This window comes from Bos javanicus, chromosome 8 (assembly GCF_032452875.1).
Source record: "Bos javanicus breed banteng chromosome 8, ARS-OSU_banteng_1.0, whole genome shotgun sequence".
In the NCBI taxonomy this organism is placed as follows: Eukaryota; Metazoa; Chordata; class Mammalia; order Artiodactyla; family Bovidae; genus Bos; species Bos javanicus.
Genome location: NC_083875.1, coordinates 31,556,052 through 31,570,270, shown reverse-complemented (window position 1 = coordinate 31,570,270; position 14,219 = coordinate 31,556,052). Strand labels below are relative to the sequence as shown.

General features: G+C 42.4%; 1 protein-coding gene across 14 annotated transcripts in view; it reads right to left on the bottom strand.

Moving 5' to 3' along the window:
• The window catches only part of MPDZ (multiple PDZ domain crumbs cell polarity complex component), a 175,301-nt gene extending 170,020 nt beyond the window's left edge, over positions 1 to 5,281 (bottom strand). For 7 of the 14 annotated variants that reach the window (XM_061425283.1, XM_061425286.1, XM_061425288.1 and 4 more), the window contains exon 1: positions 4,982 to 5,258. The gene's annotated coding sequence lies outside the window, so the exon portion shown is untranslated. Of the gene's footprint in view, positions 1 to 4,981 lie in introns of all 14 variants that reach the window. The other 7 variants (XM_061425279.1, XM_061425282.1, XM_061425285.1 and 4 more) reach the window with 2 other exon arrangements.
• Between the last annotated feature and the right edge of the window lie 8,938 nt (positions 5,282 to 14,219).

Sequence of the window (14,219 nt, the reverse complement as noted above, 5' to 3'; positions counted from 1 at the left end):
GTAGACTGGTTTACAACAGCATAATAATGAATGCTGATTTTGCAGATGTAAATAAAACTAAAAGGAAGATATAGATAACAATTCCCTAGACCAAACAAATTTAACCACCACAGTCAAGAAGAAAAAAAGCAGGAATTTAAGTATTGTTTTACCTTTTAAAAAAAAAAAAACTCAGCTCTCCAAGAACTGCTTTAACATTTCTCTAACAAATATAATTTCATCACTTCAAAAAAGTTTTTTTATTTTATGATATAGGATATAAATTACTTTTTAAATTATATTTTTTCAAAATGGAGAATAAATTTCTGGGGGGAAAAAGACTATGCCAAATATTTGCCCACAAAAATGTGCACAGGATATACACACAATTGTCAGGCCAATATAATCTAAATAACAAATTATACTGTTTTAATCACACTCCAAAAGCATCACAAGATGCTGACAATGCTAATAGTTCATCTTTGCCAAATTTAATGTTTTACTCATTTTGTGAAAGAAAAAATATTTTAAGAAAACTGATGCTTTTATGAAACACTTAAAACGAATTCTGTCTACAAAAAGAAAAGGCCAATTTCCCAGTGAACATCAGAACAGACAAAATGAGTGGCCTCAGACCAAAGATAAAATACCCTTTTCCTCACATAACAGTTTTCCTTTCTTTCCAAACATCAAATTACCACAGTAATGCTTAGTTACACCACCACAGCAGCCTCCTACAGGACTTTCCTCCCTGACTCCGAAACAGTCCAGTGTTTCAAGGTCTCACGAGTTTACAACCTACAGTCTGAGAGAGCCTTACAGTGTCTGTAAGAATCTATCATGAATTGTGGGTCCCCCCAAATTTATATGCTGAAGTTCTAACCTCCAGTACTTCAGAATGTGACTGTAATCTTCTGGAACGTTGTGTTTATTTTGTGCTCTCTCCAGTGCCTAATTCAGTTTCTCATATCTCCTAATCTATTACTATCTACTCAATGAATGACTATCTTAGATCTTCTTGGGAAGTATCTCACAGGAAAGCAAGGATATCAGTTTTCTCTATCTAGAAACAGTTCATCTCCTTATTCTTAGCTGCCCATGTGGAAAATGAAAGTGAAGTCGCTCAGTCGTGTCCCACTCTTTGTGACTCCATGGACTACCAGGCTCCTCATCCATGGAATTTTCCAGGCAAGGAATCTACAGTGGGTGGCCATTTCCTTTTCCAGGGGATCTTCCCGACCCAGGGATCGAACCCCGATCTCCTGCACTGCAGGCATTCTCTTTACTGTCTGGGCCACTAGGGAAGCCCCACCCATGTGGAATCCACTATATTTAAGCACAGTATATCAACTTCATGATACTACATGTCATTTCCAATTGTATTTATACTGATGCTCTTTTATGCAGGAAACTAATTTACAAGACAAAATAATTCCATTCTTGTTATAAAGATGGGGTTGATAATGTTATGTAACAATGTATTAATAACAATATCAAATGAACTGCTACTTTAGGCCAAATGTGTTTTAAGAGCACATGTGACTGTTTAGAAAATACAACTGGTGCTATATCATCATTCACATGCACCATCAAGCTGTCCTGAATTGTACAGGAAGGTGTTTACTTCTTCACTCAATTACAGAATCTTTGGCTGATAGACCTGTATCTTGCTCTAATAACATATAGGGACATTTCCAATCCAATATGTTATCTCTGCCCAAAGATCTTTTGTGAAAAGCACAGAGGGCTTTGTGCATATTGTAAATATACAAAATGGAGCAACTCAACCTGAATCAAGTCTATGACATCAGACTTCAGATGTAATCTGGAGAAAATCATCTGCTCTTAACGCAGGACAGTATCTTCCAGGCAATTCATTGCTACTCTCCAGCTTCAAATCCCTTAATCTAAACCCTAGACAATGGGTGCATTTCTTTGGAAAGCAGAGCCCCTCCACCACAGCAGCTGAAGACCTGAATCAATGTGAAATTACGTTTCAAAGTGAGTGAAGTGAAGTCGCTCAGTCGTGTCCGACCCTCAGCGACCCCATGGACTGCAACCTTCCAGGCTCCTCCGTCCATGGGATTTTCCAGGCAAGAGTGCTGGAGTGGGGTGCCATTGTCTTCTCCAAATTACATTTCAAGGCCTTCCATAAAAATATCTCAGAGCACCAAGCCTTGCAGACATGTAGTCAACTCTGGGGACAGCCTCTACTCTGACACCGTATTTATGCATTCAAAAGTTACCTAACACACAAAGAGGACTGCAGGGACCACACGGGGCACTGCCTACATGCCAGAAATTTGGAACACAACAAAACCTGACTTCCACCTCTCCCTTCCCCAGCAACAACCACCACTGCGCTCAGGCAATACAATGAAGTGTGTTAAAGGAAGAAAGGAAACCAGAAACAAGTGAAGGGAAAAGAAATACTGAAAAGAGCCAAGGAAACGGGAGGGAAGGTATCACATGTAAGCAATCTAGTAGTAATACGTTGAGATAAACTTCATCGATTTTTTGTTTGTTTTACAAATAAGGTAGGCAAGACGAGCGATGATGAGTCAAGGAGCCCCCTAAAATACCTTTGTGTAAGTGACAACTCACTTGTGGAAAGGAATTTATGACACCCCCCAACCTCTGCTTCTCTCTACATAAATAAAGATATAGTTATCAAAACTGCTCAGGTAGCAGAGTAACTAGAAGTCACCAGAACTCACTGCAGAACACCCTGAGATATAGCTATCTATATTAAACTTAAAATAACTAAATATATAGTTTCTGCTAATCAGAAACCCTACTTTAGGCTAGATTCTAAAAAAGAAAGATGCCAAAAGGTTAAGAAAACTTTTTGAGAGTGAAACATGGAAATGAGAAAATCCAACACATTAACTTGTCCAACTACTGGGGAACAGTCTGCCATTTCCTAGGATACCAGAAACAGGACTTAAAAGGCAATGAAATTAAACAATACACTCATCACAAGAGGGAGTATGTAAGCGATACTTCTGAAGCCTGATCTTGATTGGCAACTTTTTCTGTAAAGTAAGACAGTAAACTTTTCAGACTCTGAAGGCTATCCATCTCTATCTCAACTATGCAACCAGTCATCTATGTCACTGCTTCTGTGAAAGCAGATACCAACAGTAAGAATGCATCACAGACAAAAGGAATGAATGTGGCTGTGCTCCAATTAAACTTTATGGGCACTGAAATGTGATTTTCATGTAATTTTCACATCATGAAATGTTATTCTTTTGATTGTGTTTTTCGACCATTTAAAAGTATACAAACCATCCAAAGCTCTTAAACTTTAGGGGAAAAAAACAGGCTGCGACAGAAAGATTTGGCCCATGGCCCTTAAGTTTACAAATCTCTGCTTTTAAGGATTTTCCTGTCAACTGTGAGGAGCAGAGTGTGCAGTACAGCCCAGTCTAGATAAATGTCGACCATGTGTAAACTAGCCCATTAGCAAGCAGGAAATCTGGGCACCCCAGACAAAATTATCTCCACCACCCTCCAAAGCTTCCAGCCCCTCCCTCAGGCAAGAGTGCAGGTGCATTCATCTTGAGCTTGGCATTGCATTAGAACTCTAGCCAAGGAACTTCAAGTTTTGTGGGGTTTTTTAATTCAACTGCTTAAATTCTACCAAGGGCTAAAGCAAGTATTAAGAAAATTTAGATGATGCAATTCTTACATAAAGTTCACTTTAGTCACCTATACCCAAATGTACATGTAATCCTGAAATCCCACTGCCATCACCTTGTAAGTTTTTCAGACTAGATATTATTTATTCTTAAAAGGCAACCTAAATGAGAAATGTCCAGAGAAACACAAAAAGGGATGTTTACGCCACAGCTGTCCAACAAAGCTGGATGACAAGTTTGGCCACTTTTCAGATTATTCCCCTCTCGAAATCAAAAGAACTTGGGAGAGGTTTCCTTCTAGGCCGGGGAAAGTAAGGACCTCTCATCTGGTATCTCTGAAACACTAGCTGCCACCCGCTCCCATTCCGCCCACAGCACATAGCGCCCATACCCAGGTTCTGCCCTAGCAGAGCGACCTCAGCAACCCCAGCCGCGGAGATGGAGGGAGACGTCCCGCCTCCCTCGACTCGCCCCCGGACACTGAGCAGAGTCGGCCACCCTCGGCCTTCGCACGGCCCCTCCTCCTCTCCGCAGTCCCAGCTTGAATTTCCACGCGATCTACAGGAAAGAATAGCCTAGCCTTTGTGCCTCCGTAAGAACGCAAGCAAGAATTTACACCATCACCACCGGTGAAACAAACATACACGCACAGCGTATTCAGAGCAGCGCTTCCCTAGAAACATCCGGCATCCCGAGGCTGCGAAATTGCAGACAAAGGCGCCCCACTGGCGCGGGCTGGGGGTGGGGGGGCAGAGTGGAAGGAGGAGAGAGCAAAATGCGCCCATCAACGCGGACACGAGATGTTAAGGGCACGGGCGCTAGGGGAAGGGGTGAAGAGTGGGGGCGGGTACCAGTGAGCCGCCGGTTCTGGGTGCCCCGCTGCAGCCGAGGCGAGGATCGCCAGTCTAGGGGCGCATCCCCATCCCCTGCCCACCCTCGCGGAGCGATGGAGTGGGCGTCCGGCCTGGGGCGCGGCCAGTGCAGCGAACAGCAACAGGCGCCCGTGCCAGGCCCGGGACTCCTCTCCCTGGCACCCTTACTATGCCCTTCCAGGCGAACGAAAAGATGAAACTTTTCAGCCTCTTAGAGTCAACAAGAGCAGAAGAGGAGGGAAGTGGCTGAAAGAACCAGGACAACCGCTCGGGAACCCGGCGAGTCGCAAAGGAAACTTCCAGACTCCCCTTATTTCAAGAGCCAAAGCAGCGTCTTCTCGGTAGCGCGGGGTGGGGCAAGCGCACCCCTCCCGCCGCCCGCCCTGAGCGCCCAGCCCCCGGCACCCGCGCACCTTCCCAGCCGGGGTGCGCGCAGGCCGCGGGGGCGCGCTCCGGCCTCCCGGCCCGGGCCCCGGCGCGGCTTACCCGGCTCGCGACGGCCGCCCCCGGCGGGAACGCTAAAGGGGCGGAGGGTGGGGACGCGGGGAGCCTCGCCTCGCCCACGCTTGCTCTCTTCTGTCCCGAAGTAACGGCCCGGGGAGGAGCTTCGGGATGAACGCGCACAGACGCTCCCGTGCGACCGAGAAACTTAATCCCGCCCGGCCACCAGCGGCCCGACGCCAGCTTCAGCCTCCGTCGCCCCCTCCCCCTGCGCGCGCCGCACTTGCGCCAACCGGGGCTGCCGCGGAGGCGGCGGCGTTGGCGGCGGCGAGGCTCGGGCCGCCCGGGCTGCGTGACGCCTGCGGCCGGCGGGGCGGCGGGCGCGCCTCGGCCAATCAGGGGGCGCGGCCCAGCCGGCCGGCCCGGGGTTTAAACCAGCTCGGCGGGCGCTCGGCTGGGATGTGGGGAGTGGGCTCTGCGAGGTTGCTGGGGAGAAGCCCCGTTTAATTCCAATGTCAAATTTTTTTAAAAAAGAAGCGTTCATTTGGACAAGCCTGCCCCATGCAATATTTGGAATATTCTTCTACACTAAATTCTTACACTTCCCTGGTGGCTCAGACGGTAAAGCATCTGCCTACAATGCGAGAGACCTGGGTTCAATCCCTAGGTCGGGAAGATCTCCTGGAGAAAGAAATGGCAACCCACTCCAGTATTCTTTACTGGAAAATCCCGTGGACGGAGGACCCTAGTAGGCTATAGTCCATGGGATCGCAAAGAGTCGGACACGACGGAGCAACTTCACTTTCACTTTCTATACACTAAAAAATTGTTTATCTGAATTTCGGATTTAACTGAGCAGCCTTGATTTTATTTGCTGAATCTGCCAACCTTTGGAAACTGGTAGGCCCTATTACTAAATCTGAGAACCTCTTTTTTTTCTTTTTAATCCCAACGGAAAGGGCCACCCACTCCAGTATTCTTGCTTGGAGAATTCCATGGACTGACTACATACAGTCCATGGGGTCACAAAGAGGTGGACACGACTGAGCGACTAACACACACACACACTGTCTCTCTCTCCCTCACTCTCTCACAGTCTGTCTCTCTCTTTGCTTGTTAAAGTGATGAGAAGCACTTTAATGAGGATGCCTGGGCGCTAATCTCACTTTGTAAAAAAGTAACTTTTAGCTCATCAGTGTCCATTTTTTGACAATAATCGAACTAAAAGACACAAAAAAAATATAAGAAGGCTTCAGAATTACAAGGTGCCAGAAAAAGCATATTTATTTCTCTCTTGTGCCGATTAAGATTATCTTTCTGAAATCCTCGATTCATGAGTCCCAGGAATCTTGCCTGGGAAAGAAAATTGCTCCCTTTTCAATACATAAGTATAACATTAGGGCATACATTAAAGGATACGCAAAAGCCCAATTAGAATGTTTAAAGAATGTATTTAATATCGTGAATTAAAAATCTATTTTTCCTTGGCAGAATTGTAATTTTTGATTTGTCTTTAAAAAGCAATTTGTATATATTTCTACAATATTTACCAACTATTTGAGGGGAAATAGGTTATAAAATAGACAAGACTTCAGGGGGAAATTGGTTTGAGTTTTTAAATGGATATTTTCAGAAAGCTACAAAATAAAACATTTGCCTGCAAATGACTAGGAATTGAGTAAAGTGACCTCAGTGCCCTGGATGGAGTATCCTCAGCCCAAGGACCCTTGTGCTTTTATAAACATTATGAATTCGTCTAGTTTTTCCCACCAGTGAAACAAAAATACTGACTAGATTTCTTCATAGTATATGGATATTCATTTCCTCTGAGTCTTTTGAAAATAAAAGTTGATATAATAAGCGGAAAACTCAGCTCAGCTTAAGGTTTCCCCTTGTCTCCTCAGCACACCTCTGCGTTGTGTAACCTTTCAATCAGCACTCTCAGGTTTCACCATTCTGAAAGACAGACAGAAGAGGAGGAAGAGAGGAGAGAGGGAAGGAGGGAGGAAGGAAGGAAGCAAGGAAAAAAGAAAGGGAAGGATGGAGGGACAAAGGAAAAAAGAAAATAACCTTCCTGAGCAGCTCCTTTCTCATCAGCTACCACACTTTCCCCTTTTCCTTCACAGTTAAGTTTGTTGAAACCAACTAACCGAACCTGGCTTCCTGGCCCATCAGGGCACTGAAGGGACTTTACTAGGGACACAGTGGTCTTCCATCCACTAAATCCAATGGATATGTTTCTCGCCTCCTATTCCTGTCTTCTCAGGTGCATCCATAACTGTTCTCATTCTCTCCCTGAACTGTTTGCCTCCCCTTGTCTTTCCATGCAATCACCTTCTCTTGGTTTTACGCCTTCCTCTTAGGGGCAGATGTGTGAGTCCTGAAGCTCACACAATTTGAGACTCTGCTTTAAGAAAAGAAAAACAAAGATATCCTTCCTGTGAAAATTTTACAAAACTACGGTACCATGTAAACCTGTTGCTAGGGCTTTTCCCAGGCAAAAGAAGGACCCAGAATCATCACCTTTATTAGCTGCAAAGCTGCTCTGCCTCTGTCAGACCACTCTTCGATATTCTTTGCCAACTAATCACTCTTTAATCTTTAAATGGAATTCCTCAAGACTCAATGATAGGCCCTGATTTCTTTTTAACTCTATCTCTAAGTCAGTTCATTCTCACCTCTGGTTTATCATTTATTGGTTAAGGATTCCTAAACTGTTATCTTCAATCCAGACGTCTTCATCTGAGTGTTTATTTGACTTTCCTCTATATATCTGTCTCAAACCTAGATTACTCAAAATGAAGCCATGATATTTCTGCTCAGGCCATCTTTCACAGTTCAGTATTTCAGTGAATAGCACTGCCATGGACTTTACTCCATGTTTCCCATAATTAGGATAAACCCATTGAGATACATTCTCATCTATACACTTGTTCCATAGTATTCATCCTACTCTATAATTATACATTTAGTTTATGCATTTAGTTATATATGCAATCTTTCCATTCTCTCTGAGACCATAAACTACTTGAGAGAAGTGCCCACATCACATTTTATCCTCAGAGCACAGAAAAATGTTTCATATCTAATTAGTGTTCAGTTGACATGGGTTAAATACATGAATGCAGAAATGAATGATTTATCTATATAACTTTTGTTTTCTTGTCGTAAAGACATCTCCAGGTATCCCATTTGGAAAGAATTCTCTTATTGCTTAAAAATTCCAGATGATTCCTCCTCTTTGAAGAGCAAAGCCCTTCCATTTGTCCTTTTCCAAATCTGGTAATTCTCAGATGTAAAGGAAGTGCATGAAATACTAGTTTGTAGAAGTACAGAAGGAAAATGATGCCATACCTAGCGACTAAAGGTATTCTGAGAGTCTTGAAAGGCAAAATGGCATTTTAAGCATACACAAATTTAATATTTTGGTTTGTCACAAGTCTATACATGAGATTAAAATAATGAATTGGTTTAAAAGACACTGTTGTTCTGGTCTCATTTAGCAAAGCAAATTGTACATGCCCACCTTAAATGGTAATACATCAGTGGTCAAAAAAGCATTTTGTTTCCATTGCTTCTTCCATAAAACTATCCAGCACTGGGATGATTCCACTCAGGATCATCTCCTTTCGAAGTAAACCCGTATTATTACTGCTGTTTTCTCTTATGCTTGTTCTAACCCAGACACACGCTTTCTGGTAGAAACAAGACAGTGTGGTTTATTGCACTGGTTTAAAAAATGTTTTTTTAATTAAAATAAAATCTTACAGAAAAAGCCCAAGTATAAAGCAGATAAAGTATAGATTAATGATTCTTTCTATTCTTTCTATTTCATGTCAAGCACAGTCTTCAGATCTGATGATGAGGGAATTAGGCACATTGTCTACATCCCAGTTGTTTTCCCAGGGAAGCATTCTGCACACTAATTTGTTTCTATCAAATCTGAATAATGTTCAGACCAATTTTGTACGGGAAAAATTCTGTGGACTTCCAGTATTAGCTAGATTTTTTAATAATTTAACAAGTATTGATACAAATATCAATTAAGTATATAAAACTCGGATACTGGCGAAAGGTCCAATTTGTCTACTCAAAACCCTTAGTGTCTGCCAGAAAGAAATCCTGGAAATTCCATGTATGATCCATCAAGATAGAAAGTTGCCTCCCAGGCAAAAGAGTCTTTGTTCTGCTTTCCTGACAGCAATCCAGTCCCTCCCTCACTTGGTAGATGTTACTACAGGGCCGCCAGGTCAGTATTGTGTATGAACCAGATCCTTTTCCCAGGACTAAATGACTTTGGAGGAATTCTAATTGTAGGCCAATGGTTTATTTCCATATCTTTAAACTGCTGTGTCTGTTATTAACTAATAATGCTCCATGTAAATGCAAACTAGTTGATGTATTTACATTTCTTCCTGCCTAAGGATTAGCAGGAATATATAACAAATATTCATTTTTTATTTATTATAGTTTGTAGAGGAGAAGGCAGTGGCACCCCACTCCAGTACTCTTGCCTGGAAAATCCCATGGATGGAGGAGCCTGGTAGGCTGCAGTCCATGGGGTCGCTAAGAGTCGGACACGACTGAGCGACTTCACTTTCACTTTTCACTTTCCTGCATTGGAGGAGGAAATGGCAACCCACTCCAGTGTTCTTGCCTGGAGAATCCCAGGGACGGCGGGGCCTGGTGGGTTGCCATCTATGGGGTCGCACAAAGTCGAACAGGACTGAAGCAACTTAGCAGCAGCAGCAGCATAGTTTGTAGAAAGGTTTTTATATTCAGTGTTGGCTGGATAACTTTATGATTTTAACTGGCCTCTGGTTGGAGAAGGAAATGGCAACTCACTCCAGTATTCTTGCCTGGAGAATCCCAGGGACAGAGGAGCCTGGTGGGCTGCCGTCTATGGGGTCGCACAGAGTCGGACACGACTGATGCGACTTAGCAGCAGCAGCAGTTTCTCAACTAAAAGAAAGGAGTTTGGATACTTTTTTTTTTTCTTCTGTTTGTTCAATGTTAGAAAAAAATAGGCTATTTTAAACAATCTTTAACTTTTTTTGATAATTGAAAACAGACAAGATTGAAAAAAGAAGAATGTTAGGATAATAAATATATGTCTACAAGAAATCCATTAGAAGGAAAGTATGGCTGAGAGAGAATGCCAGGCATGTGAAAAATGTAAAAATTATATCTCTTTTGAGAACATGTAGAGTAATCTGTCTCTCTTCATATAACAAACTGTTTATAGAAGAAGAGAGGGGGAAAAAAAAAAGATGAAGAAGACAGGCACTGCATACTGTGTGTGAAACTGGGTTTTATCAGAGGAAGAAAGAAAGGGCATTGGGAGGTCATGACCATCTGACCTTGACTCTATTTACTCATGGTCCCACAGAATTATGGTGCAGTGAGGAAAAGCTAAGAGAAAGCTTTAGGAAGAGCTTGTTTTTGGGGTGGAACACATCCAAATAATCTGACTTGAGTTTATACCAGCTAGAATGACATTTGGAATCTCTCTCCTGTAACATATTTCTTCTGCATCATGTATACTATTAGAGTATAAATCAGTCATCCAAAAAAAAGTCAAAATAAATAAGCAATACTCATAATGAGAACTTGCTTAAGTCATATCATAATTTTTAGGTAATACACCTCCTTTGTGATGACAGAAAGAATAGAGAAAAGAAATTGTGTTTTTGAGAGTGCCACTGGGTGACTAGATCACACTTTACCTGGAGTCCGTGCCCTCTTTTCTATTTTCATTTACATGAGACAAAAAATATTCTTTAGTTCTTAAACTAGTGTGAATTGTGTCTTCTGTAATTTGCAACTAAAAGCTTTCAAACTGATAAAACATGCATATTAAGCCATTCACAGTGATCTAAACAGTACTTTCAACTTCCTAGGAACACACGGGGTTCTGTCATCTAGTAGGAGTTGTTAAAGAATAGCTAGGAATGCGGGAAAGACAAGAGTTTCCATAGGTGAAACTCACCGAGAAATGTGATATATTTCTGGTTATACTACAAATGTGCAGAGAAAACTGTAAGCTTATTTCAAAGGATGTAGCACTACAGACCAGGTTTTCTTTGAGTCTCTGCATTTCTACCATAATTTTGACTCACTGTAGTCCTTACCCTATTTCACTTGTTTTCCATCTTCCTCTGAAAATATTTGTTTAAATTGGTTCCTTGGAAGTCTGGTGATCCTTAGTGTTCTGATCTATTTAATAAAGAGGCAATAAACAGTTCTAGTCTCTATCCTTGGGACGCCTTCTTGACCCATGTGTTTCACTTTTGAGGAAATAGCACTTAGGAGACTCTAATTTCCAGAAGGAGGAAGTCTTGGCTTATAGTCATTGAAATGTTTACAAAGGATATTTCTGGGTGTTTATCGGAGAAATAGATGATAGATGCCTGGCTGCCACGAGTTCTGTATGGAAGCTTTGTGTGTGTGTGTGTGTGTGTGTGTGTGTGTGTGTGTGTGTGTCTAGCTATCTGTCTGTCTGTCTTTATGCATGTGTGTGGTGATAATGGTAATGTTGATTGTCCTAATCCCCATTTTTTGCACCTGACATTTTATTTCTAGTCTCCATCATACCTTGTTTCCAACTTCTTTGCAGTTTTTCTAGCTTCTTTGCAGTTTTTGTAGCTTCTTCACAGTTTCCAGCTTCTTAGCAGTTATAGAAGATAATTCAGTTCTCTCCAGCTGTAGCACTGTAGGCTCTCAGGTAGTGTTTCTCAAACTATCTATGCAGAGTCAGATTTTGCACTTTAAACTCCCAGTGTATCACTGCCCATTGTGCTTAAAATGGATTACTAAAAAAGTGATTACATGCATGGATGTTGCATCAATGTTAAATTAATATAAAGATATTCAAAGTAACTTGAAATGTCAATGTGGACCAAGCTGTAGACCACACTTTGGGGAGCAACTCTGTAGGGCCTTGCTACTCCACATATGGTCCATAAACCAGAAATATTTGCATTGCTTGGGAGCTTGTCAGAAATGCAGAATCTCAGTCATCACCCCAAAATTCTGAATTTGCATCTTCAGTTTAACCAGACCTCCAAGTGCACATTAAAGTTCTTCGGGAGTTTCCACTCTTTCATCTCTTTCTTGTCTTCTGGGAATGTGCTGCTATATCTTTACCTGAAAAGATTTTTCTTCAGAGCCTCATACAGCTCACATCTCCTCCTCATTGAGGTCACAGTTCAAATATCACCTCTGTGAAGAAGGCTTCTCTCCTGCTCCAACAGAAGCAGTAGTCTCTCTCAGGCCACATTACCCTGTATTACTTTCTTTTAAGTGTTTCAGTCAGTTCAGTTCAGATCAGTCGCTCAGTCATGTCTGACTCTCTGTGGCCCCATGAATCACAGCATGCCAGGCCTCCCCGTCCATCACCAACTCCCGGAGTTCACTCAAACTCAAGTCCATCGAGTCGGTGGTGCCATCCAGCCATCTCATCCTCTGTCGTCCCCTTCTCCTCCTGCCCCCAATCCCTCCCAGCATCAGAGTCTTTTCCAATAAGTCAACTCTTCACATAAGGTGGCCAAAGTATTGGAGTTTCAGCTTCAGCATCAGTCCCTCCAATGAACACCCAGGATTGGTCTCCTTTAGGATGGACTGGTTGGATCTCCTTGCAGTCCAAGGGACTCTCAAGAGTCTTCTCCAATACCACAGTTCAAAAGTATCAATTCTTGCGTGCTCAGCTTTCTTCATAGTCCAACTTTCACATCCATACATGACCACTAGAAAAACCATAGCCTTGACTAGATGGACCTTTGTTGGCAAAGTAATGTCTCTGCTTTTGAATATGCTATCTAGGTTGGTCATAACTTTCCTTCCAAGCAGTAAGCATCTTTAATTTCAGGGCTGCAGTCACCATTTGTCCAGAATGGTTGCTTGTCCTTCCTCCTATCTCCCAACCCCAGCTAGCCTCTAAACCCCATGAGAGCAGAGATCTTGTCTGTCTCATGTCCTGTCTTTCAACCTGTGGGAGCACAGTGCCTAGAAAATGGTAGGTTCTGTTCACAACGCTAGGTGTATTACTTCTGTTGACTCATGACTTCTGCCCACCACTGGCTCCTCTTGCCTCCTGTTTCTGTTTATTGCTTTCATTGTGTGTCTCTCTGAATTTGTAATAGAAAATCCAACATAAACTGACTTTTAAATAAAATGGATGCTGGTTCATGTCCAGAGGAAACCCAGTAATCAGGCATAGATCAGTTAGGGCTCTGGCCCTTTTGGCTCTGACTCTTTTGACCCCACCCATCTCCATGTGTCAGCTTCATATTCAGGCTGGCAGCTAGGTAAACAGGGCAGTCCCAAGTGTCACATACACACAGAATGCTGCTCACAGACCATCCAGTGTGCTCACTTGCTTTTAAAAACCAATGAAACTCTGTCCCTCACACCTCCTGCAGCATTCCTTCAACACTCCTTAGACTGAATTAGATTCCATGCCTATTCACAATTCAAATACTTATACACAAATAGAGAGTGGTATAATTACAAACAATAAAATGTACACATCTCAAATGTGCATTTCAGTCCATTTTGATAATTATATAGACACCAACAAATCAAGATGTCAGATATTTTCATCACCCCAGAAAGTTGCCTTGGGTCCTTTGTAGTTAATCAGATGAGTACCAGCCTTGCTGAGTGAGCCATACTGAAGTGGGAGGAAAAAGGAATAATCAGGAATACTGATCCTGTCCTTATTTAAAATGCTGATGTTTCATTCATTATTTTCCTCAAATTTATTTTTTAACATTGCATTAAAATATGATTTATTTTGATCATTAGGTTTTTTTGGTACCCCTCCCTTAAATTTTGTGCCAAGGCAAATGCCATACGCACTTCACTCACCTCTTTGGTTGCAACCCAGTGTTCAATGAACCTCTGTCTCTGTCTTGCTATCTCTGTCTCAATATGGTTTCTGTATGTGACCTGCATGAATGGCCAAACTTCTTCCACTGTAGCTGAAGGCTCACAGTGTAAGTGTCCAAGAGAAGCCAGAAGGCCAGGGGCATTCCCTATTTGATTTAGGCTCAGAAGTCACCCAGAGCTACTTTTGCTGTGTTTCATTCATAATGACAGTCACAAAGACTCACCAGGCACAAGGAGAAGGGGCAGATACTCTATCTCTTGATAGGAAGAATGTCAAAGAATTTGAAGACATATTTTAAAACTGTCATGGAGCCTGGTGGCTTTTATGGCCAATTTGAGGTATTAATAAATAGACCTTATTTTCAAGTACTAAAATTTCCCAACCAAATGAATT